Consider the following 25,839-nt stretch of genomic DNA (forward strand, 5'->3'; position numbering starts at 1 on the left):
TTCTTCGTCAAAGTTCAAGGTTATTGTAATAACAATGCAATCTACAGATGTGAGCCCCTCTTCATTCAGCTGGGTATCAAAAAATTTTCATAGTAAAAAGGAGTAGGGAGCTTAAAATCTTCCCTCATGCTTTAGTAGTAGTACTTGTACCGAAGAGACAAACTGAAATGACCGTTTTATTCAAAGACATTTAAGTAAGGTCACCCGCGATTCATGATGGTCCCCTCGATATTACAAAAGGCGAAACGAGTTCTTAATATGGCATGTGACCAACGCCGACGACTATTCGTACACAGCAACGTGCTCCCACGGTGGCCACAGGGTTGTTAAGGAGTTCTTGTGGTAGGGCGCTCCGTTCCTCCAGCAGCGCCGTTGATTGCAGAACGGTCGTTTGTGCAGATGGAAATTCTGGAGCACGTTTCCCAAAGCATGCTACACGCGCTCGTTGGGTTTTAGTTAGGCCAAACTAGCTGGCCCGTACATTCGTGTAATATCCTCACATTCCAAGAGGTCCTGCTGCTGGGCAGTTCGATGAGGTCTCGCATTGTCAGCAATAAAAATGAAGGTAGGCTCAATGCACCCGTGAAAAGACGAACAAGTAGAATGAGATCAGTGTCACAATAACGTTGACATGTGACGGTACAGTATTTAAAATTTGGAGGTCAGTTCACCAATGTAGCAGTCTCATTGCCGGTTTGATAAGTTCCCCCTGGTTTCGTTATGGAAAAGCATACCTGTTTTTATGGCAAGCGATAATTTAAATCAATCTGAAATTATGGGCAGTAAAAGAAGCACAAACGTCGTAGCAGCGATGTTAACAAATGCTTGAAAATTTGTCTTAGTCTCCGCAGCTGTAAATTAAAAAGCATGCAGTTCGGTGGCGGGTATCGTAAGTTAGGCTTCCCTGCAAAACAAATACTGCATAGTCGAAGCGACAACCTCCTACTTCAAGGAATGGCAATATTTCTTCAAAACTGTTTCGTGAGGGACGGTCTGCTACACGCCAGCGCCGAATTAGTGACTTGCTTGTACGTGTTATTGGAACTTTAAACCTAATAAAAGCTTTGTTCTCATTCATTAAATCACTTCTTACAACTTACAACTGTTAATTAAAATCCGAAAAGCTGCCATGGAATCCTGCACAGTTTGTCAGCAGAAATGCTGACGAAAGCATTTTTACCGTTTCTTGGTAAGCATGGAGGATTTGCATCATGCAGCCTGGGAGGCTTGTAATGACAGACGAAGGATTTTTTAATGAAATAAATGATTGACATTGCAGTACCAAAACGACGAATTTTTCCTCAGGAAATTACAGTTAATGTTAAAAACACAGCTGTTTCTACACGATTTTGTAATTTCAGAACTGTATTTTCAAAATCAGGACAAAGACATTTGTTACCATGGTTTTAATAAGATCAGTTTGGTAGGCCTACTACACACACAAAAAAGTACAAACCCTACGGATATACTTGTCGTCCATTGGGCACCTATACAAAGAGAAGAATAGCTTCGTGTATGGTGAGATATTTGTTTTGTATCATTTTCAGGTGGGTAATACAGCTGTTAGTGCTGGCATCATGCCGTACACCACTGTGCATGCAGCAGTGTTCTATAATTGCGCTGCGTGAAGGCGAGTTCCCTGAGGCAGGCTGTCCACAGCAGCTGCGCGCTGACAGGGGGAAGGCCTCAGACACGGCCAACCGATTCGGCTCAGATTTGGAAGGTCGCTTGTGTACCACCTAAAACAAAGGAATCTAAGCTATTGTGGGTCAACACCCCCGTAATTTTGAGAAAATCACCCCTAATGGTTATGACGAGCAATTGACTCAGAATTGGAGGAATCGATAAATAATCGTATATAGCGCATTTTTCATCATCAGGTATGGGGTCCGAAAACGCAAACTTTTCCAGAAATCGAGAAAAGAAACTTTTAAAACTGCCGCTCTGCACCCACATGGTAAACGTTTTTCGCCAACAGCGCCGATATGCCGGCACAGTGGCTCAGCGTGTTCGGTCAGAGAGCCAGTTGGCCTCTGTAATAAAAAACTGACTGGCTGGGAGTCGGAAAACCTGGGTTCGAATCTCGAAGATACCTAGCGGATGTTATTTTCGTTTGTATTTTTCCAAATCTCAATTTATAAGGATAGGAGGGTTAATAAGGAAAGTAAATCAGTGAGGAATGATAATAATAAGGTAGGCAAACTAATTTCTCAAACGCCGTGAGTTAGTGAAGTATTAAACTTTTAAGCCTTGTCACATGAAAACAACTCCAAGTAAGAGTGCTGCGAATTCCTCACGAGGGATCACAGATAGCCAACCACGCGACGCTTGTTTACAGCGAGGCACGGGACAGAATGCACGCGGTGAGAGTTAAGTTGTCCCGGTTGGCTCTTCGTCATATCATAGTTGTGAACCTGGAAGAGCGAAAGTGTCCAGCACGAGCCTTATAGAAGTCAATCGGAAAGAGTTGTTTTCCGTCATTAGGCTGCCGCGAACCTCGCGGATACATGTAGTGATTTTTCTATCGTTAATGCGCCGAATGAAATACGTTTTGTGAATGAATGCAGTGTTCTTCCGCAAGTAACATATGACGAGTACTGTATGTAGTTTGTAGTAATTAGCTCATCTGTTTATGCTGTAGTAATTAGTTATTGTTTGTTGTGTCATATCTTTCAGGTGCATAATATGAATAATGGAGGATGTACACCCTTCGACTACCGCTGTAATATACAGTTGGGAGCCTGTCACAAACGATGGCAAGCGGGAAGTTACCGACGCTGTGTTTTGGTTTGTAGAAGTGTTGCAAGACAGATGCATTATCAATGCACTACCGGAATGGATGTCAGTATAATTATAAGTAGCTCTCCGAGAAAGGTGGATAAACGTAACCTTCAGAGGCAGTTCTGTCTCGCCACACTCAGGTAAGCGTCCACAGACGTGTAGCCACGCTATTGGTCGTTTCGATTTCTAGCTTAGGGGCAACAAACTTTCAGATGTTAATCGAGTGAAAAATTTTGAAGTAACAGAATCGTGTGCTTCTACTCCTGTTTTCTGACTGTCAGAGATGCCTGCTGTTACTGGCATACACATCATGGTGATTGATCAGTGTGCAAGGTAGTTTGGATTCTGAACAGAAGTGGTATTGTAGCCTGCTGATACCACACAAGGGGCAGTCGTTCCGAGTGCAGAGATTGGCACCAGAGGGTGCATTGTTGTCCGACAACGGCAGAGACAGCGACCGGTGTCACCCAACGGCCGGCCGCACAAATGCCACGCCCCCTGAGCTGAGGAGCCACTGGCGCCACGAAACACGTGCGTAAAGCCGGGTTCACACACGCAACGAAAGTATCGCAACAAGTCAAGTCATTCTGGAGTGGTGCTGTGAGCTACCGTTCACACAGGACACCACAAATTCTTCGTAATTGCGCAGTTTGCAAAATGGCGTCACCTGTCTCAGCTGATTAAACGGCTGTACATATTACTAAATAATATATTTTGCAAACATCATAAATGTAACATATTACTTACCAAAGTGTTTCTCGTCTCTCTTGTCTCGACTACATGTTTTAAGAACCTGTTTGCAGCTTCAAACCAAGTAAGGCTGGGTTTATAAATACCGTCTGTAGACGCACCACTCTTAAGAGTTTTCAGTACTTCTTTATGTTCATACATGTAAGCATTTCGAAAGCTTCGAATTTTTATTTTTGTTGTAGCTACATTAATTCCAGGCACATATTCACGCATACTGTTTACTATTTCAATTAATGCAGCATCTCTCAAATTTCTGTCTTTGTATGATTCGTTCTGAGGTTCCAAAGGCATTCTCGTTCTTGATTCACCTCCAAGAATCTCATAATTGTCGCTGTTGACCTCTCTTTCGGCATATTAATAGCAAAAGCACAAACAAAAGCACTAACTGCGAACGAATACGCACTAGAAAGGTTTGAATCCAGCCGCGAGGTAGCAATCGAATGACGTTATTCGATTGTGGAGAAGGCAAAATGGCGCAACAAAGTAGAACCAAGTTCAACTTTTTGTGGCGTGACAAAAGTTGCGCTTCTTAAATGGCGCCACCGAAAATTAGGAGTTCACACATGCAACTACAAAGCAACTGCAGTTCGCCATTAGCAGTGGCGATACTTTTGTTGCCTGTGTGAACCCGGCTTAAGAGGCAGTAGCTCCGCGCAGCTGAATAGGCTCAGTCTAGCAACAGTGGACCCTTATCATAGTTGCAGTCACAAATTTACCTACCAGTGTACTGCAACAGAACTTGCCGCAACGCTTGACTTACTTTTAATTCTGTGGATTGCAAGCCGGGCACGTGAACTGTCAAGATGTTTAACTCGTCCATACATTGCCCAAGGACTTCTGTAAAGACTCCGAAAAGGATTTATTATACTAAATTAAGTGTATTACAGAGTGATTGTGTTCTCTTATTCTTTCGGTTTCTGCCTCGGAAACAAACGGACCGCCTTGATAGGACACACAATTTTGGCGACGAGACTGCACTTCAGAAGTCACCGGGACGCGGGGCATGGATGAATCGAGTCGCAAAAATACAGCTCACTTGAACCATGCTTTCATTCTCAAAACATGTTGAGGCTGTGGACACTCACAAAAAGTCATAAATACGTACATGGAAGACTACCCGCTTCATATTAAAAAACAAATCATGAACACATTTCGAATAATGCCGTAGCAATATGACCGTGTAGCGCATAAAAAAACTAGGGATATTCAATGTAGGACAAGGCGCACTCGTTACAAAAACGGATGTTTGAGTGTTTTAAGGATGCTAGATATAATCTAGAGGGTGTGCATGATAGTGGCCTAATACGTCATGCACATCAATCTGCGCGCGACGTAAATTACAGTGATTTCAAGAGAAGCAAAGGATGGCTGCGTAACTTCAAAGAACGCTACACGCTTAGAAGACATAAGATAACGACATTACAAACTAAATGTCTACTGGACGATTAATAAAAAGTTGCTGAATCGGCCTGAAAATTTGTAGATGAGATAAACATATTTATCCTATCGTTCAGTAAGGAATTTGTTTTCAGCTCCGACCAGTTGGGATTTAAAGAGGAAATGCATATGAAAGGAACGCTGGAAATTAGAGATACCAAGAGAGTTGTATCAAGATCAACTAACGTCAATGCCTTAACGCATTCGCATACAGTTATGCCAACTGTTAACCTGGATGTTGAATTGGCTGGAAAGTTATACACTGTGCTGCGAGATGTTGGAAATGCTCTGCCCCAAACGATTCTTTCTCGGGTGCATGACCTTGCAACAGCAGTTATGGAATATTTACGTCACAGCAAGTGGGAAAATGGGCCTAAGAGAACTCCGACTATAATGTCAACACTGCTTTTGCCCAATAGCTGATCATAATAACTTGCTTCTGCTTTATTTCCGGTCTGCATATAAAAATAATACTCCTTTAGAGCGAACCGTCCCTCTTGAAAAGTGTGTGACACAGCAGTTTTTATTTTTTAATTTTTTTTTCACTATGGGACTTAACATCTGAGGTCATTAATCCCCTAGACTTAGAACAACTAAAACCTAACTAACCTAAGGACATCACACACATCCATGCCCGAGGCAGGATTCGAACCTGCGACCATAGCAATAACGCGGTTCCGAACTGAAGCCTTAGAACCACTCGTCCACAACGGCGGGCCACAGCAGTTCTCACCACCTGTGACCACTGGACAAACTCAGCCTCTGGATGTTTTTTTCCGTGATTATAAAACATATTATCGTCTATCTAGAGCTACGCACCGAAGGATAGCCAATTTCACGATAAGCTCCACAACAGACTGTTTCGCATTCGGTTGCATGCCATCACATTTGTCAGTTCTCATCACCTAGCTGACTCCCAAGGAGTTCACCTTCGATCTTGATGGTGCGAAACTATGTGATCACTGTGGCGCGCCATTTTTCATTCGGTGTTCGTGGTGCAAGTTAATGGTTTGCTTCGAACATTCTTGAATGCCGACGATGTCCGTTTTGTGAAGTGTAATACGTACATCCCAGACACTCATTTTCTGTCACCCTCCTGATGCACATGGTGAGTGGTTAGCAGCTAACATTATTCCTGCCATAACTGTTAACACAACACTTTCTAATGAGCCTTATTAGAGACTGACCTTGCGACGTCGCACTCAAAAGGTTCCTTGTTAGTGTGTGAGTACTTGCGCGTCCGTGTTGCATCTCCTTAGTCCACAAATCCTTGCTGACTAATAGTGATCGGTACGTTATTAATGTGTGCTTGCATAGAACCAAAGGATTAGTATTTTTATTTGTGTTCCATGTAAATGCACTTTTACGAAATATTCAGTCTCTTGTAGATATGTAAATTATTCAGCTTTTCAGTTCATTAAATTTCTCAACAATGTACATAGCAGCACGCTTTCCCTCCTCCTGAAATCTATAATCTCATGTATACTGGGATGACAATTACTTGAAATGTCTAGTGAAGTGTAAATCTTTATCGGTCGTTAAGGGGTTCACTAAATAAATTTCCGTTGCTCAGCTTTCTCCTTAGGATAGATACTAGAGTCAATACTCAGTGAATATTCACCGGAACTGCAGTCGATCTGGCACTCAGGACCAGGTAGATAATCTTAAGCACAGTATTTGTGCAGTAGATGGCTTTCAGCTACAAAAGATCCTTGGTATAAGACTAAAGCTAGTCTCACCACAAAACAGGTGTAATCCTTTTAACTTTTTCACTTTGTAAGATGAAATCACAACTCATTGTACATTCATCAAATATGTTATCTCCATATAAATGCACTGGGATACTTCCACGTATGAATATATGCATGTCTTGAGGATATGCCAATCCACATACAGAGAATGCCTCTTCCAAAAGCATATATTTCAAGCAGGAGCATGGCTTAGAGTTTTTTCTATAACAAAACACGTTTGCTTTTATTTTTAAACTTAAACCGTCACTTATCCTTGACAATAACGGACCCCTATTGATCTAAGCCCTTTGTGCATAGAGCTTCAGTTCATTTGCGAGCACAGTTCAAAATATTGGCCACAGTATCGCTCTTACTACAGAAGAATGCTGAAGATTAGATGGGTAGATCGCATAACTAATGAGGAAGTATTGAATAGGATTGGGGAGAAGAGAAGTTTGTGGCACAACTTGACCAGAAGAAGGGATCGGTTGGTAGCACATGTTCTGAGGCATCAAGGGATCACCAATTTAGTATTGGAGGGCAGCGTGGAGGGTAAAAATCGTAGAGGGAGACCAAGATATGAATACACCAAGCAGATTCAGAAGGATGTAGGTTGCAGTAGATACTGGGAGATGAAGAAGCTTGCACAGGAAGAGTAGCATGGAGAGCTGCATCAAACCAGTCTCAGGACTGAATACCACAACAACAACATCGCTCTTACGCTCTAGCACTCTCTTACCTGAGTCTGCCGGATGTTGATTATATTACGAAATGTCGCAAAATCATGAGAACAAACAAGTAAACCGAAAAAAAACATTAGAACACTCGTCGCCTTGAAGCACTGTAGATGGTGTGGAACTGTTACGCGGATGTCATGTGACCACCCAATGCTGACATTAGTTATGACAACAAAGTGGCGTGTAAGAGCCAGGCGGTTGTGAGGAAACAGTAAAATAATATGAGTCGCCGTGGAGACGCGACAAACGAGCTATGGTTTTTCGGACATACCTACGACGCGTCGTGAATGAAACTGCCCAATTTGTCGGTGTATCAAGAGAGACGTTGCTAAGTCTCTGCGAGGAATGGCGTACCATTCGTTGCATGTAATCCGGCGTAAGAATGGTGATCGTAAAAGGATTCTAATCTCAAGCGACAAAGATGACTGTCGCATCATGTCAATGGCAATCTGTTTCGAACACTACACGAACTGCTGCTGTCAGCGAATACAGACTGTGACCATACCACTACCATTACGACAGTTGGAAATGCTACTACTGTTCTCCTTGAAAGCGAAGCATGCCACAAATTCTGTAAATGTGATTGCAGAATTATTCAAAATTCTGAAAATTTTATTTCTTTTTCCAGAATAAATTTTCAATCTGCCGCGAAATGCAGACTTATATGAAACTTCCCAGCAGATTGAAACTGTGTACCGTACCAGAACTCGAATCCTTTGGCTTTCCTGGCATGTGTTATTCCAGCTGAGCTACACTAGCATGACTCACGACCCTTCCTCACAGATTTAGTTCCGCCAGTACTTCAATGTCCTATCTTCCCAATTTCACAGAAGTTCTCCTGCGAAACATGCGGGACTAGCTAGCACTTCTGAAATGAAGGCTACTGCGGAGATATGGCTTACCCACAGTCTAGAAGTTTCATATGAGAGTATACTCAGCTACAGAGTGAAAATTCATTCTGGAAACAAGCTAAGCTAAGTCATGTATTCGCTGTACCCTTACTTCGAACAGCGCTAGTTCCTCAAGTTATGCAGATCTTCTGTAAAGTTTCGAAGGTACGGTACGTGGTACTGGCAGAGGTAATGCTGCGAGGACGAGTGGTCAGTCTCTGACAACTTAGTTTCTAGTCTGTTCCCGGCCGTCGTGGTGTGCAGTCGTGCGCTGCGGCCTTGCAGCGAGCTCGCCCATTCCGTTCGTGGTATAGCTTCGTAATTTTAAGTACAGTGAAAAGTCTTGTTCACTGAAAACAACGTCGAGGTTTAGCATTGAGATAAATAGTATATGTCCATCTCCGTTCTCCTTTTTCAGCTGGCGAGTACGTGAACTCTACATCTACATCCATACTCCGCAAGCCACCTGGCGGTGTGTGGCGGAGGGTACCTTGAGTACCTCTATCGGTTCTCCCTTCTATTTCAGTCTCGTACTGTTCGTGGAAAGAAGGATTGTCGGTATGCTTCTGTGTGGGCTCTAATCTCTCTGATTCTATCATCATGGCCCCTTCGCGAGATATACGCAGCAGGGAGCAATATACTGCTTGACTCCTCGGTGAAGGTATGTTCCCGAAAGTTGAACAAAAGCCCGTATCGAGCTGCTGTGCGTCTCTCCTCTAGACTCTTCCACTGGAGTTTGTCTATCATCTGCGTAACGCTTTCGCGATTACTAAATGATCCTGTAACGAAGCGCGCTGCTCTCTGTTGGAACTTCTCTATCTCTTCTATCAACCCTATCTGGTACGGATACCACACTGCTGAGCAGTATTCAAGCAGTGGGGAACAAGCGTATTGTAACCTACTCCCTTTGTTTTCGGAATGCATTTCCTTAGGATTCTTCCAATGAATCTCAGTCTGGCATCTGCTTTACCGACGATCAACTTTATATGATCATTCCATTTTAAATCACTCCTAATGCCTACTCCCAGATAATTTATGGAATTAACTAAAGCTGGATGATGGATAACGTTACAAAAAATGTATCCGTGAAGTGTATCAGTGTTGAAGTTTGTGAAAGAATCTCAAACTACGAACGCTACCTGTAAATTTAAGCGCCAGTAAGCACAACTGTAATTGCTTATGCTCGTTTAGGTTTAAGATCTGACGGAAATTACAATTTGCCATTTGAAGTACCAACTGATAAAAATAGTACATAGACTGAAGAGTTACTGCACTGTCTATGATGTAAGAGAAGACATCTTTGGTAAACTAAATGGAATCAGAGTGGCTAGAGTGGATTATCAGAATCATATTTCATCCTGTCTCTTTATTTCTGGCTACAGAGCTTGTTTAAATCTGCCCCATACTTTTTCATTCTGCAACGCAATGGAGCATTTGAGGATTCTTGAGATCGCAAAGACCTGCACAACTTTTTTGTGCCACTGCCTCCCAGCAGATAAGCAAGCACGTAGCAATTTTGTCTAGGCGAAACGAAGTCAGTGCTTTTCAGTTCAGTCAAGAGAATTAAGTGGACTGGGCAGAAAAACGAATAATGCAGTGAAAACAAATGAAATGGAAATTGTGAGCACATCACAGCTAGCTATACCACAAACTGGAGAATTTAATACGGTCGAACATCGTCAAGATAATTCAAATGAGCAGATGGAAACAAAACTGAAAGCGAGTAGCATGTAACAAACTGAAGAAACTCAGCAAAGAATCCACAAAGTGGACATGACAGGTAGCCTTGATCAAGAAATAAGTGAATCGTCATTGATTATTGAAAAGGGGAGCAAATTATGGAAACTAAGAGCGTGGAACAAATGATTCACAGACGAATACGTTGGGAAGAAATTGGAGTAACCGCAAGTGCGGGTCTAAATCAGACTGCGGACTGCGAAATGAAGGAACTCCCTGTGGACAGTGTCGCAGAAAATAACATCCTGATGTAACCGAAAAGTTCAGCCTCATCGGTCGCTACCAGGAAAAGACCCAGACGGTGGCAACAAATACCGCCATCGAAGAAACAAGAAAAGACTGTGAGAGTGTATAGTGAGTCTCCAAGCATTAGTCGACGGAACATAACACTGAAAACTAAGATCAAGTAGACGTTTTGAAAGCCACGTCAAATAAGACATATCAGCCAGAGTTATCTACACACAAGTAAGTGGCATTGAGAAATATGGATCCAGGGCAGATGAACCTCCTGCCTCACCAAGAAATTTTTAATTCTTTTTCTATCCATCCCAAACAAGCCACCATTTAATGGAGCAGACCTGTCTCATTGCCACAAAAACGTAAATAAACTAACGAATAAAATAAACAGTATCACTACTTGTGGATTTTCTTTGTTGCTACGCTGTGGGCGTAGCACTCTTACAAAATGTTGCACAGAGGAAATACAAGTGTGGCAGGTCACAAATCTTATCTGAATATCGCCAGAATTGGTTGTGATGTGACAGGTATGCTAGTGAGAGAAAGAATTTCATTTTCGGAAATAGAACAATTGGACTCAGGCTATGGAATGCCCGGTCTTCTTTTTGTCATTCTAAAAGTGAATATAATTAGATGTTCCTTTTGGATCACGTAACGAAATAAGGAGAGAAACTTTTTAAAACATAAATAGTATAGCTGGAAACTTTTTAAAACATTAATAGTAAAGCTTTTGTGCAAGAATTTACATAAAATTATCTTAGACGCTGATTTCAACAGTGTATAAAATGTTATTGATCAACTTGCCAAACCTCAGTGCTTCGTCAGAATAAAGACGCTCATTGAAAGCCTTGGCTTTCATGACTCTTGAAAACCAACAAATGCAGGAGTACCGACTTACACCCACCACTAATGAATACATCAGCGAGCGTGATGGACGGGATATATGTAACAGGGCCACTAAAAATGTAGTTAATCCTGAAATAGCACCTCTCGCCTTTTCTGTCCATTACTGTCATATGAGATTTATCAGGATGTAACCACAGTTAGTAAAATATGCAAGAGAGATATGGAAACTTAATGTCAGTATCTTCACGGACGGAGCATCAGAACACGAATTTCATTGCGTGTGGCGGACCTGCACATAACAGTCGCAGCAGTATCCTAATACACTGGACTGGTGAATAAAGCTGGCAAATCCAAGGATTAAATAGTTTTTAAAACGCTTTTCAAGCTGGAAAGAAAGGAACAATCGGACGTCTTAAACTTCTGTCATTCATGTCTCCGTGACATTGTAGCGCCGGCCGCAGTGGCCGTGCGGTTCTAGGCGCTGCAGTTCGGAACCGCGGGACTGCTACCGTCGCAGGTTCGAATCCTACCTCGGCCGTGGATGTGTGTGATGTCCTTAGGTTAGTTAGGTTTAAGTGGTTCTAAGTTCTAGGGGACTGATGACCTAAGATGTTAAGTCCCATAGTGCTCAGAGCCAGCCACTTATTGTAGCAGCGTGTCATATACAAAGTACGCTGTCAAAAGAATTAGTTAGGGCGTCTGCCATACTCCACTGATCAATAATTGAGGACTGGATACGTTACCAAATTATACCTTTATCTTCCACAAATTACGCACATAACAAATCATCATCATACTGTCGAAAGTTTACACGAAAGGAATTGAAGTGTCGAAAACAAAGCAGAAACAGTCATCCCGTCCTCCCGGCTGGCTGTCATTGGACTCTGAGAACTTCAATAACGTGTATGCCTTCCGTGAGCGTTTATCGCTGCCTGACATCTACAAGGCATGGTGACCCTGTGGTATTGTTCCCATTCTTCAATGAGATCCCATGAAAGTTCCTGGAGAGTCTGTTGTGGAACAGGGCGAGCACGAACACGTCTGTCAAGCATGTCCCACAAACGCACGATGGGATTTAGAACGGAACTCACCGCTAGCCACCCCATAACTTCAATGTCCAAGCTTCGCAAGGTATCCCTGCTGAAGCCCGCCACATAGGTCCTGACATTAGAACGCATTCAGGACCACCATGGTACGCAGCAGCCACCACATGACCGAACAGAATCCGTTCGATAAAGCCTAGTAGCGGAAAGGTGACCATGGGCAACGACAAGATCCGCCACAATACCACAGAAACATCGGAAATCTGTCGAGTTACTGGACAAAATTTGGTCGGTATCGCTCGATCGCTCACCATGGGTCTCAGCACACGAACACGGTCTTATCTTGCGTCAGACACTATCTGGATTCGTCTATGAACAACACATTTCGCCAGTGACGAAGTTGCCGGTAGACATGAAGCTGTAGTACTGAAGGCGAGTTCCAAGATGATGTGGTGTGAAGTCAGGCTACTCGAACAGGGCGTCTGGGCCGTAAAGTCCTCTCTCTTATCCTGTTCATTCAGTCTAATCGAAAACATATCGTTTTTCACGTTGGCTGTAATTCGTCGGCGACCTTGTCCAATTCGCCATCCATTTTTGGATCAAGCAGATCGTCTTTGCAACTTGCACTACATTAAGCTGTCGCATTGCAAGTGATTTGTTGAATACAACGTCCACAAATGAGAACTGTAATCTGTGTACTTCACTAGAAAACACTATGACATTAGTATTCACTTCCTTCTGAGGTGTCAGCTGACACTTTAAAGCATGACACAGCCGACAGATGGCGAATGATTTTAATTGTTGCCTACAGAGATCTCAGTCCATGCAACAAGACCGTAAGCACCACCTGTATCAAATTGGATTTAAGATACCGGACTTTGATATACGATTTCCCCTAATTCTTTTGGATAGTGTATTAATAAAGGCTAAAATTATACAAATCACATCGTGTAACAGCACGATGGTCTGAGAGTAAGAGGCAAAGTCATCAATGAAGTCGAGCAAGAACAAACATCGTTATGCCATCTTGTAAGAAACAACGAAAGGAGGACTCAACAGACAGTAAAAGAAATACAAACAGAGGAAAGCAATGCGATGAGAGATGCATTCCACAAAGACTTCATAAATATTTTCAAAACCTCTATGGAGAAGATGTTAACGATGATGAAGTTCGTAGTCGTTCGAGACATGTAACAGACAAGCTAGAGGCAGAAGATAATCCGGCAGTATGCAGCCGCTCGACGGAGGAAAAATTCTCGAATCGGTAAGACAAGCAGCAAAAGGGAAGTCACCAGGCTCGGATTACATTCGCGTAGTGTTTCCTATGAAATTTTGGGAGACGCTAAAACAGCACATCACTGGTCATGTGCTGTATTTGTATATACGGCGGCATTCCGCGAGATTTTAAAGGAATAGTCGAACACATTCCAAAAGAGAAGCAGATGAAATTTTTATCTTACTTCAGGCCCATCTCTCTCCTGAACTCTGATTATAATATATTAAACAGAGCGTTGCAGATTAGACTGAAGCAGGTGCCGAAGAAAATCATGTCATACCACCAGACAAAAACTGCCCCAGGCAAATCTGTGGTACAACCGAAACTGATTATAAAAACTTGATAGGTGCAACGTCAACAACAAAGGCTCGTGTAGCCAATAAGTCGACTTTTTGAAAGAGTTTGACACAATAAGTCACAAGTACCTTTACAGCGTAGTGCCCAAAAAGATTTAATCAAGAATTCATAAACGTCATTAACAGACTAGACATTTCATCAAGCTCGAGAATAGCGATAAATGGTCAACTGGCGGCTTTTATTCACGTAAATCGATCCATAAAGCAAAGATGGCCCCCAACAATGACGATGTTTGCGATAACGCTGGATCCCTTTTGTTAGAACAAAACTTCCACTACCGCATGTCTTTGGTGTAGATTTTACATGTAATGCTTATGCTGAAGATGCAGTAGCAGTAAAGGACGAACAAGATCTGACGGAAGTTATGAAAATACCCGACGCTTAACAGCACAGTATCATGTGCTAAGGTTAATATCCACAAGACCAAGAATCTTTTGTTAGGAAAGTGTACAATGTCAGCCAACTGTCGTGGGTCTCAAGAGACAAACACTCATAAAATACTAAGTATAGAAGTGTGCACCAACCCTCAAAATAATGTTTGCAAGTAATTGGAGAAAAGAAAAAAATGGCTCTGAGCACTATGGGACTCAACTGCTGTGGTCATTAGTCCCTTAGAACTTAGAACTACTTAAACCTAACTAACCCAAGGACATCACACACATCCATGCCCGAGGCAGGATTCGAACCTGCGACCGTAGCAGTCGAACGGTTCCGGACTGCGCTCCTAGAACCGCGAGACCACCGCGGCCGGCTGGAGAAAAGAGTTGGGAGTTGTTAAATCCTGAGAGAGACCTTTCGTTAGTCCAAAAAGTAAAGGTTGTTAATAATCACATATTGGCTAAAATGTGGTCTGTGATACGGTGAATACCAATACCGCAACTAATCGCAAACAGTATTAAACCGGGACTAGGTTAGTTTATTTGGCGGTATAATATGTTCAAGATTAAAATGTCAACTTCATCTTACCGCAGAATGAGGGAGGATTGGGACTGTGTGATGTTACTAGGTGATGTGATGCCTTACTTTTGTATGGATCCAGGAAGTAAATAAATGCGCTACCGAATGGTTTAACAGCAGGAATTTTGAAACAGATGCAACCATAACGCCTGATCCTACCGGTGAACATATCTCACATGAGTCACGTCTTGGAGTGGGTTAGGCTATATTACGCAGAATATAGCTACATACTGATCTGGAAAGGACACAAAAATTACATAAAAGCTGCGGATGTGTATAAAGGAAAGCTCCACAAATCCGATGTGAACAAGGTGAAAAGAAAATATGCGACAGAAACTGGACAGCAATATGGGTAAACATATCGAATAAACATTTAACTCTTCAAGCGCAGTTGGCATGGTATCGGTTAGTGTACGAAACAAGAACGACAAGTGCAAGATTTAATTCAATTAAACGTTATGAAATCGTGAAATGTGCCTAATGTGAAGGCAATCTGGGGCGCATATTTCTGTGCATCGAATACGAGCATAAAGCCTTGGACAAATATTGAACTTGCTTTAATGATTAGGACAGACGATAGACATATACAGATAACTGTAGTTTTTAACCATAAATGAGACACCATACCCCAACAAAACAAAAGGCTATACCACTGCTGATGGAAAACTTGTCCACGACATCATAAGTGAAAGAGACAAAGAATTGGAGAATTTTCTTAATTTTCTAATAATAGAGATCCAGAGAATAAGTGAATTTAAAATTACGAATCCACAGAACAACAGTACTGGGATGTTACTTTTCAATAACCCCCTTACTGAATAATAACTATTTTAAGATTCAAAAGTTCATTATTTTTCCTTTATACTTACCCTTTGTTCATCCACTTTTTCTGTAGTCAATAAATCAAATTACTTTCTTTGTATGTACAATATTTACATATAAGTACAATTTTAGATGTCGACGACCTTAAGGAGAAGAACGAACTTAATGTAAGCTGACTCTCACATAGAAGATAACAGCAACCAGTCACTTTTTGCAATGCCATTTATATATTTATATAGCGCCGTTACCGGTTTACAACCGACAGGTTCTTCTTCAGACGGTTAGTTCACGTTTTACATTAGCTTTCTCCTTTTGTTTCCCCAACTGACGAAATTTCCTTGGGGTTGTGTTGCCCTACAACCAAAACAAGATGTGAGACAATGTCTTTTTAGTTGTGCCTCGACGATTTTAAATGATGTAAACAAATTCTTAAAGGGAAGATGTTCCGGTTACTTACGATGAAAAATCGGCGCAGTGCAGATTGCTTATGATCTTGCATCAGCGAAAACTGTATGATGCACCTTTTTTATGTATATGTAAAGCACCACTCACAAACTAAGAATTTTCATCACATGGAAGCATGTATACAAAGATGGTGACATTACAAACATAACATTGCCAAAGACTTCCACTCTCAGAGATATTTCGCTATGTGCATGTATGTGACAGTAGAAATTTACAGTTTGCTAATGTTACATTACTTACTATTTACATTAAAAGATAACTGATTAAATTTAAGATAAACAAGTAAAGCATTCTGTTATAAAGTGTTACTGCAGTGATATTACGTAAATATTATGGTATACATTGGAACCAAAGTAAATGATAAGGGCCAGATGTGCATAATATACATTACATATATGGACATATTATGTAAAAATTATGGCATACATTGATAGCACATTAAATGTTTTGGGATGGATGTGCATATATAAATATTACAACAGTGGACATTTCACTGTTTTCTTCTTTTTTTTACTTTAAGTTGTAAAGCATATGAATGAAATTTTGAAGAAAGGCTGCACTGCCTAACTTGGTATGTTAATTGAGGAGATTTAGAGGTGATTTTCTTTGATGTAAATATACTTCAATCCCCTCAAGCAAATTCATACGGCTATCTCTCTCAGCATGATGCAATACTTGTACATTGGCTAACTCGGTCTGTTCTTGTTTTCGTTGTAGGGCACCACCGCCCCAAGGAAATTTCGTCAGTTGGGGAAACTAAAGGAAAAAGCTAATGTAAAACGTGAACGTGTCGTCTGAAGATGAACGTGTCGGTTCGAAGCCCGTAACGACGCTATTTAAATAAATAAATAAATAACATTACAAAAAGGGGCTCGTTGCTGTTATCTTATATGTAAGAGTCAACCTACATTTTGTACACAGCCAAGGGCTGAAAATGTCAGTTTTTGAGAAAATAGCAGAACGAACTTAGGTTATGATACAGACATGACAGAAAAGCCGACTCCGAAGAGCGCGAAATTGGTGGTCTTAAGAAGGGGTTGTAGGAAAGGGTGGACGCCCTAAAAAATAATACTAATAAAATTAAAAACTATAGTAAAGTACTTGCCTTCGAAAGACGAAGGTTCCTGATTCGAGACCCGGTCCAGCTCACAGTTTTTATCCCCCAGTAAGTTTTATTTATCACTTATGTACATTATCTCGTCGACAATGCGAGTGATTATCCGTTTGTTGTAATTGCCAGTGGCCATAATTTTTAAGAATGAGCAAAACGTTGGTATTCTAACAAAAGATGCACTGAAAACTTGTAATTAATTAATTTATTTATAATTTGTTTATAGAATTCCGAATAATTTTGAAAAACTTTCATAAAACTAGAGCAGTGAGTAAAATAATTATAGTGATAACCACTTCAGTGCCACTAGCTCGGCGGACGCACCATCCATGGAAAATATAAAAACTCATGATAACAATAGAAATTTACACAAGCGTTATTAAAAAATTTATAACTAAAGTGTAAGAGTTCATAAGACTTCAAATGCTATGTTAAGGTTTGCAAAACGGTGGGAAATGTTTGACATAAGCAGAATTTTGTGTAGACATAGTTCTTCTAGATAAATTTTGAAAACTGCTCTCACAAATAGTTAATTTCAAATAACTGTACATCAGTTTTAATTAGATAATTATTTTCACTGCTAACATCGATAGCACAATTTGACACTTGGCAAATGTATGCAGTGTTCCTAGTTTTGTTTGAAATTATGTAAATATTTAAAATGTGACATAAACAACTAGATATTTTGCATGGTTTAATTATATTACATACACATACAAATAACACAATGATCAGTAACTAACGTTAATAAATAGAAGGAGTTGTGAGTATGAGTATTTACGAATGTCATAAAACACTGGATTGGTTAGTATACTAGACATGGGTATCGCAGACTTCAGTTTGTGTTTCTCTGTCATCTACAATCCAAGGTCCATATGAATCTGTATATGAACAAACACTGGTTAGGGTAGTGCATGCAATGAACATTTGAGTCAGGTACCTCTCAGAAGGTTCACCGCAGCATGCAAAGCCTTATGTCTTCAATAGTTCAAACAACACAGAAACTGGTTAGCTACCTGGAGGTGAATAGTGTGGACCTGTGAGTCTAATATTCGCCTATTTTCATCTGATGCAAGGCTTAGAGCATACTGACGGAGCAATGTATCATTTGGCACGTCTTGTGTAGACATTCTACCGGCTGTTTATAGTTAGAGTGTAGCTATTCACAGAGGTCTAGTGTGGCCTGTAATTATCGTATGGCAGCGAAACTTGATAGATATTCTAATGTGGAATATACACTCCTGGAAATGGAAAAAAGAACACATTGACACCGGTGTGTCAGACCCACCATACTTGCTCCGGACACTGCGAGAGGGCTGTACAAGCAATGATCACACGCACGGCACAGCGGACACACCAGGAACCGCGGTGTTGGCCGTCGAATGGCGCTAGCTCCGCAGCATTTGTGCACCGCCGCCATCAGTGTCAGCCAGTTTGCCGTGGCATACGGAGCTCCATCGCAGTCTTTAACACTGGTAGCATGCCGCGATAGCGTGGACGTGAACCGTATGTACAGTTGACGGACTTTGAGCGAGGGCGTATAGTGGGCATGCGGGAGGCCGGGTGGACGTACCGCCGAATTGCTCAACATGTGGGGCGTGAGGTCTCCACAGTACATCGATGTTGTCGCCAGTGATCGGTGGAAGGTGCACGTGCCCGTCGACCTGGGACCGGACCGCAGCGACGCACGGATGCACGCCAAGACCGTAGGATCCTACGCAGTGCCGTAGGGGACCGCACCGCCACTTCCCAGAAAATTAGGGACACTGTTGCTCCTGGGGTATCGGCGAGGACCATTCGCAACCGTCTCCATGAAGCTGGGCTACGGTCCCACACACCGTTAGGCCGTCTTCCGCTCACGCCCCAACATCGTGCAGCCCGCCTCCAGTGGTGTCGCGACAGGCGTGAATGGAGGGACGAATGGAGACGTGTCGTCTTCAGCGATGAGAGTCGCTTCTGCCTTGGTGCCAATGATGGTCGTATGCGTGTTTGGCGCCGTGCAGATGAGCGCCACAATCAGGACTGCATACGACCGAGGCACACAGGGCCAACACTCGGCATCATGGTGTGGGGAGCGATCTCCTACACTGGCCGTACACCTCTGGTGATCGTCGAGGGGACACTGAATAGTGCATGGTACATCCAAACCGTCATCGAACCCATCGTTCTACCATTCCTAGACCGGCAAGGGAACTTGCTGTTCCAACAGGACAATGCACGTCCGCATGTATCCCGTGCCACCCAACGTGCTCTAGAAGGTGTAAGTCAACTACCCTGGCCAGCAAGATCTCCGGATCTGTCCCCCATTGAGCATGTTTGGGACTGGATGAAGCGTCGTCTCACGCGGTCTGCACGTCCAGCACGAACGCTGGTCCAACTGAGGCGCCAGGTGGAAATGGCATGGCAAGCCGTTCCATAGGACTACATCCAGAATCTCAACGATCGTCTCCATGGGAGAATAGCAGCCTGCATTGCTGCGAAAGGTGAATATACACTGTACTAGTGCCGACATTGTGCATGCTCTGTTGTCTGTGTCTATGGGCCTGTGGTTCTGTCAGTGTGATCATGTGATGTATCTGACCCCAGGAATTTGTCAATAAAGTTTCCCCTTCCTGGGACAATGAATTCACGGTGTTCTTATTTCAATTTCCAGGAGTGTATTTACACTGGAGTGAAATCAGTGCCAATTTTGACCATTAGGTGCGAATCTCGAGCTGTGAATGCAAGGAAAGCGTATAGAAATGTTTCGATGTGTAGTGTATTAGGAACGGATATGGGCAAATAGGTCAAACAAATGAGAAAGACATAATATTGATTTTATGTTAATCGTCGCTTACACGGTTGTTTCAATATGAGCACCAAAGACGTCGACGACATGCTGCACAGCGCCAGATTTGCACCTGGTGGCCTAAATTGAATTCTTTTTCCGGAGTGGATCGGTTCTGTATTACCGCATTAGTATATCTACCAATTTCATTGCCATGCGATAATTACAGCCCACACTGGATCCCCATGAGCAGCTGCATTATAACAAGCAGCAGCATTATAACTGCCCAGTATTTCAGACAACAGGTGGCTCTGCTATATTTTGGACGTGTTTTCTTGCCTTGACTTGGGCCTACTGATTCAGATTACCGCTTACGAATGTTTATTTCAATCTTCTCGCTGACCAAGTGTTGGTCTTACCTCTACATCACTTTGAGTATCCTGTGGAAGCTCCTGTTGTTCGAGACGAAAACAGCCGTGTTCATAGGGCTGCACGCATACATTCCTGACCGTCGTAAACACAAACATCCAATTGTTCCTAATCTGTTCAACTAAATGAGCCAAACTATGTCCCAATGTAATTGTCTGGATTTGCAACAGCAAATAATCGGTACCATCCACATCTCCGCAGTTTGGCTGCATCTAATCATCAGTAGTGGTTTCAACCAATTTTTTACCCTAATATGCCAATGACACTGTCGCACGTTGTCTGGAAAATGATGCCTTTTGATAAACTGTCTTTCTTACTTTTAGACCACCCACTGCATGCCCGCGCTGAAACTCTCCTGGGTAGGTAGTTAAAGCTTTCATTGTAGCGCCCCTTATTTGCCGGCAGTAGTTTCGTAGCAATACTCGTATTGTAATAACACAATAAAATTTCGTCTCGAACACGTATGTTTTCAGGAGTTACAGGTCTTTTCGTCATTTTTCCGTAATAAATGAAAACCAGTGTATTTTGTCCACCCGCACGCATGCCTTTTTTCTTTTCTCCGGCGGCCCTGCGAGAGCGAGCAATGCGAATTAGTGCTGCGAACGCTTAGCTAATGAATCTCCAGCGGAATGTTCCCGCACGCTGTAATTAGCGCTACCGGTTCTCTGACATCTCGTTAACGGAACCGGCAAGGGTGTATTTCTGCGTCCTGAAACAGCTGTGTTAATGCGCCTGACTTCGATTAGGCACCTTGGGACGACAGCTTGCCCCCGGGTAGCGAACGATGTAGTCACACAATCTGTTATAGACCCGAGCATAGTTGGGCAACGTTAATCGAAAAGTTAACTTCGCTGATCTTTACTCCGTTACTAAAAAGGTTAACTCCGTTAAACGTTAAACAGTTACTTTACAGAAGATTTGTTGGAAGTTAAAATTCATCGTTAATCGCTAACTCGTAATAGTTCATTTGAGCACGTTAATTTTAGCAGACCGTATGGGAATATGTGACGTTGCACCTCTGGCAATAACATAATTTTGATTTAGAACAAAAGAACAAAACAGAATTAATTATTATTCCTACAAAACATAAATAAATCAGTTCGTTTTAAAATGTTCTCTAACAACTCTTAACAACAGTTCTGCAATGCTCCTCTAAGAAACGGACAACTTACATCGTCCTGCCGCTGCAACTGCGTGATCAGCAACATGTTAAAAATACGAGTACTTCAAAAGCAATACTGCGATCCATGCAGCGTGCCATGCATCGTCATACCAACTGCAACAACTGTAAGTAGGCTGTTTATGTATTTGTATGTTGGTAGCGCTATGTAGCGCTCTGCATTAATACACTCCTGGAAATTGAAATAAGAACACCGTGAATTCATTGTCCCAGGAAGGGGAAACTTTATTGACACATTCCTGGGGTCAGATACATAACATGATCACACTGACAGAACCACAGGCACAGAGACACAGGCAACAGAGCATGCACAATGTCGGCACTAGTACAGTGTTATATCCACCTTTCGCAGCAATGCAGGCTGCTACTCTCCCATGGAGACGATCGTAGAGATGCTGGATGTAGTCCTGTGGAACGGCTTGCCATGCCGTTTCCACCTGGCGCCTCAGTTGGACCAGCGTTCGTGCTGGACGTGCAGACCGCGTGAGACGACGCTTCATCCAGTCCCAAACATGCTCAATGCGGGACAGATCCGGAGATCTTGCTGGCCAGGGTAGTTGACTTACACCTTCTAGAGCACGTTGGGTGGCACGGGATACATGCGGACATGCATTGTCCTGTTGGAACAGCAAGTTCCCTTGCCGGTCTAGGAATGGTAGAACGATGGGTTCGACGACGGTTTGGATGTACCGTGCACTATTCAGTGTCCCCTCAACGATCACCAGAGGTGTACGGCCAGTGTAGGAGATCGCTCCCCACACCATGATGCCGGGTGTTGGCCCTGTGTGCCTCGGTCGTATGCAGTCCTGATTGTGGGGCTCACCTGCACGACGCCAAATACGCATACGACCATCACTGGCACCAAGGCAGAAGCGACTCTCATCGCTGAAGACGACACGTCTCCATTCGTCCCTCCATTCACGCCTGTCGCGACACCACTGGAGGCGGGCTGCACGATGTTGGGTCGTGAGCGGAAGACGGCCTAACGGTGTGCGGGACCGTAGCCCAGCTTCATGGAGACGGTTGCGAATGGTCCTCGCCGATACCCCAGGAGCAACAGTGTCCCTAATTTGCTGGGAAGTGGCGGTGCGGTCCCCTACGGCACTGCATAGGATCCTACGGTCTTGGCGTGCATCCGTGCGTCGCTGCGGTCCGGTCCCAGGTCGACGGGCACGTGCACCTTCCGCCGACCACTGGCGACAACATCGATGTACTGTGGAGACCTCACGCCCCACGTGTTGAGCAATTCGGCGGTACGTCCACCCGGCCTCCCGCATGCCCACTATACGCCCTCGCTCAAAGTCCGACAACTGCACATACGGTTCACGTCCACGCTGTCGCGGCATGCTACCAGTGTTAAAGACTGCGATGGAGCTCCGTATTCCACGGCAGACACTGACGGCGGCGGTGCACAAATGCTGCGCAGCTAGCGCCATTCGACGGCCAACACCGCGGTTCCTGGTGTGTCCGCTGTGCCGTGCGTGTGATCATTGCTTGTACAGCCCTCTCGCAGTGTCCGGAGCAAGTATGGTGGGTCTGACACACCGGTGTCAATGTGTTCTTTTTTCCATTTCCAGGAGTGTAGCTCTGAGAGCGCTGTGTGCACTCTGTAAGAAACTCTGTGGCTGGTCGGACTAGCATTTGGAGGTGAAGAGCCAGCAGTGATGGAAGTTGGGAGTGAGTAGTCAGCAGTGATGGAGGTTGGAGGTTAATAATTGGCAGAGATGGAGGTTTGCAATTTTAGCGCGAGCGGACGGTCTGAATGTGTATCCGCCATGGGGATTTATTACTGATGATAATATAATTTTTTTGAACTGGTTGTCACTTGATTAAGGTAAAGTCTGCTTAATACATTGTTCCGCTCTTCAACAAAATCTTTCCTTTGCTAACCACATGCCTATTAGTAGTTAGAGCCTTCAGTAGTCAGAATCTCTTATTTGGCTGGCAGTAATGGCGCTTGTCTCGCTGTAGTTTGTGTAATGAAGATTTTCTGTGAGGTTCAGAGCATTCTACCATTAACCGAAAGCAATCACGGACATTTTAGGTGATTTTTTTTTACGTCTGCATAGCACTGATTGGCTAAAATGGCTCTGAGCACATCTTAGGTCATAAGTCCCCTAGAACTTAGAACTACTTAAACCTAACTAACCTAAGGACATCACACACACCCATGCCCAAGGCAGGATTCGAACCTGCGACTGTAGCGGTCCCGCGGTTCCGGACTGCAGCGCCAGAACCGCACGGCCACCGCGGCCGGCGCATAGCACTGAACATGAATAGAAACTTAAACTGTGAAGTCACAATTCCGGGGCGTGCGGCCTGCAAAATACAATAATGTATACTTCTGTTTGACTGAAATTTAAGAGTAGTGAACTATTTTTGCACTCACGTTCTTAATGTACTTGCGCGCGAGATTTTCAGAGAAATGCATCGCTATTTTGGAGCCTAGCGGCTACACAGCAAAAGCGAAACGCTGTGGCCAGGGTATAAGCATCGCAGCCAGACATAACCTGATGGTGCGTGGCGTGAAAGATACAAAAAAACACCCACCTGCTTCTGTACTGGAAAAGGAATGGGGGCTCTGGAATAAGGACGACGGTGAAAATTAAAAACTTTATATGCTTTCGAACCTATTCATGTTATGTGAATAGAGACAATGGACCAAGATAGAAAGGGAAATGTCTTGAAACCCGAATTGTTACCCAATTTTTTTTTGAATATCCTCAAGATATAGTAAACGATAATTCTGAAGGGGAGCCAAGCTCTGCATTAGAGAATAGGGCTCACCTGGAATTTGAAACTGCAGCAGAGACATGACAGGAGTGGGGGCGATAACTGTAGGCCATGCGAAACCATGAGAATGTATGAGTTTACTGCCAGACTTGCCAGCTATTAACTGACACATTAGAAAAAGAAGTCCAAATGGAATGGAATTGTAGGAAAAGCACTCGCCAAGGAAAGCCAGGACAATAATGTAAGTGATATTTGACGGATATTGTGGAAGGTTGGTTAGAGAACGTCGTAAAAAGGGTGGCCAAACATTTGCCTTTCACCTATTAGCTCGCCTCAAGTAAACGAGTAATATTTTCTTTCTTATACTGCCTTGCCGAACATGAATGAAACGCCCCTGCATTTTAGATCATTAATTGTCTAACATAGTATTGTCTCTGAATTTACCAGAGAAGATGTTTGTCGTGTACCAGTGAAATCTAAAGGCTGTAAATTCAACGAAATCTTTAGGAAATACAATTACGAAAAACTTAAATTGGAAGGAACACATAGAAAATGTTGTGTGGAAGGCTAACCAAAGACTCCGTTTTATTGGCAGGACACTTAGAAAATGTAACAGATCTACTAAGAAGACTGCCTGCACTACGCTTGTCCGTCCTCTTTTAGAATATTACTGCGCGGTGTGGGATTCTTACCAGATAGGATTGACAGAGTACATCGAAAAAGTTCAAGGAAGGGCAACACGTCTTGTATTATCGCGAAATGTCTCAAATTATACAGGCTTTAGGGTGGAGATCATTAAAACAAAGGCGTTTTTCGTTGCGGCGGAATCTTCTCACGAAATTCCAATCATCAACTTTCCCCTACGAATGCGAAAATATTTTGTTGAAACCGACCTACATAGGAAGAAACGATCACCATGATAAAATAAGGGAAATCAGAGCTCGAACGAAATCGGGATAATAGATAATTGTGAAGGTGGTTCGAAGAATCCTCTGTCAGGCACTTAACTGTGATTTTAAGTGTATCCATGTAGATGTAGATGTAATTATGGAACAGTTTACTCACTGTTTTCTTATTTGATGTAGTAGCAGCAGCACTAGTAGAAACTTGATTACGTTTCGAGCATTCTTTTTTGCAGTAGTAGGAACATATGAGGTTTTGTGTCTAATTCGTCGCTCAGCTGGTTTGAGATATGATTCAGAGGATCTGAGTAAAGCGAGATGTTGCTAAAAATGTTGTGCGGTAATGGATTATCTCGCAAATGATCTTAAATTTGTAGCACGTTTAAGTTGTAACCGAAAAACCCGAACAGTTGACATAACTGAAAAGGATCAACCTGGGCTTGAACAGAGACGAATAGATATTATCTGTTTTGAATTTCATTTGCTTATCAACCTCCTTGACTTGCACTTTCGAAGTTGACGTCTTTGCTTATGTTTACTTGGTATTTCATTTCACGTAAGGTTGATTTCACTCTTCCGTATGGTGATACTTCCCTTACGACGATCACTTTACAATTTTTCCTGCACTTCCTGTTTATATCTTTCCTAACTG

The sequence above is a fragment of the Schistocerca gregaria genome, chromosome 3 (genome assembly GCF_023897955.1).
Source record: "Schistocerca gregaria isolate iqSchGreg1 chromosome 3, iqSchGreg1.2, whole genome shotgun sequence".
Taxonomy (NCBI): Eukaryota; Metazoa; Arthropoda; class Insecta; order Orthoptera; family Acrididae; genus Schistocerca; species Schistocerca gregaria.